Genomic DNA, 219 nt, shown 5'->3' on the forward strand with positions numbered 1-219 from the left:
CTTACTTTAATTTTAAGTTTTTCTTTTTCTAGGTCTGTATAAGAACCTCTATACTCAAAGGACTGTCTAAACTGTAGACTTGCTGCTGCTTTTGAGTTTACGTTATTTACTACAGAAGTACGTAGATAGTTCTTGTCTTGGCCACGAGCGTATATCAACGTGCTGTCTCCTCTCTGTTTTTTTTTTTTTTTTTTTTTTTTTTTTTTTTTTTTTTTTTTT

Source organism: Eimeria mitis, genomic scaffold (assembly GCF_000499745.2).
Source record: "Eimeria mitis Houghton genomic scaffold, Emh_scaff4672, whole genome shotgun sequence".
Classification (NCBI taxonomy): Eukaryota; Apicomplexa; class Conoidasida; order Eucoccidiorida; family Eimeriidae; genus Eimeria; species Eimeria mitis.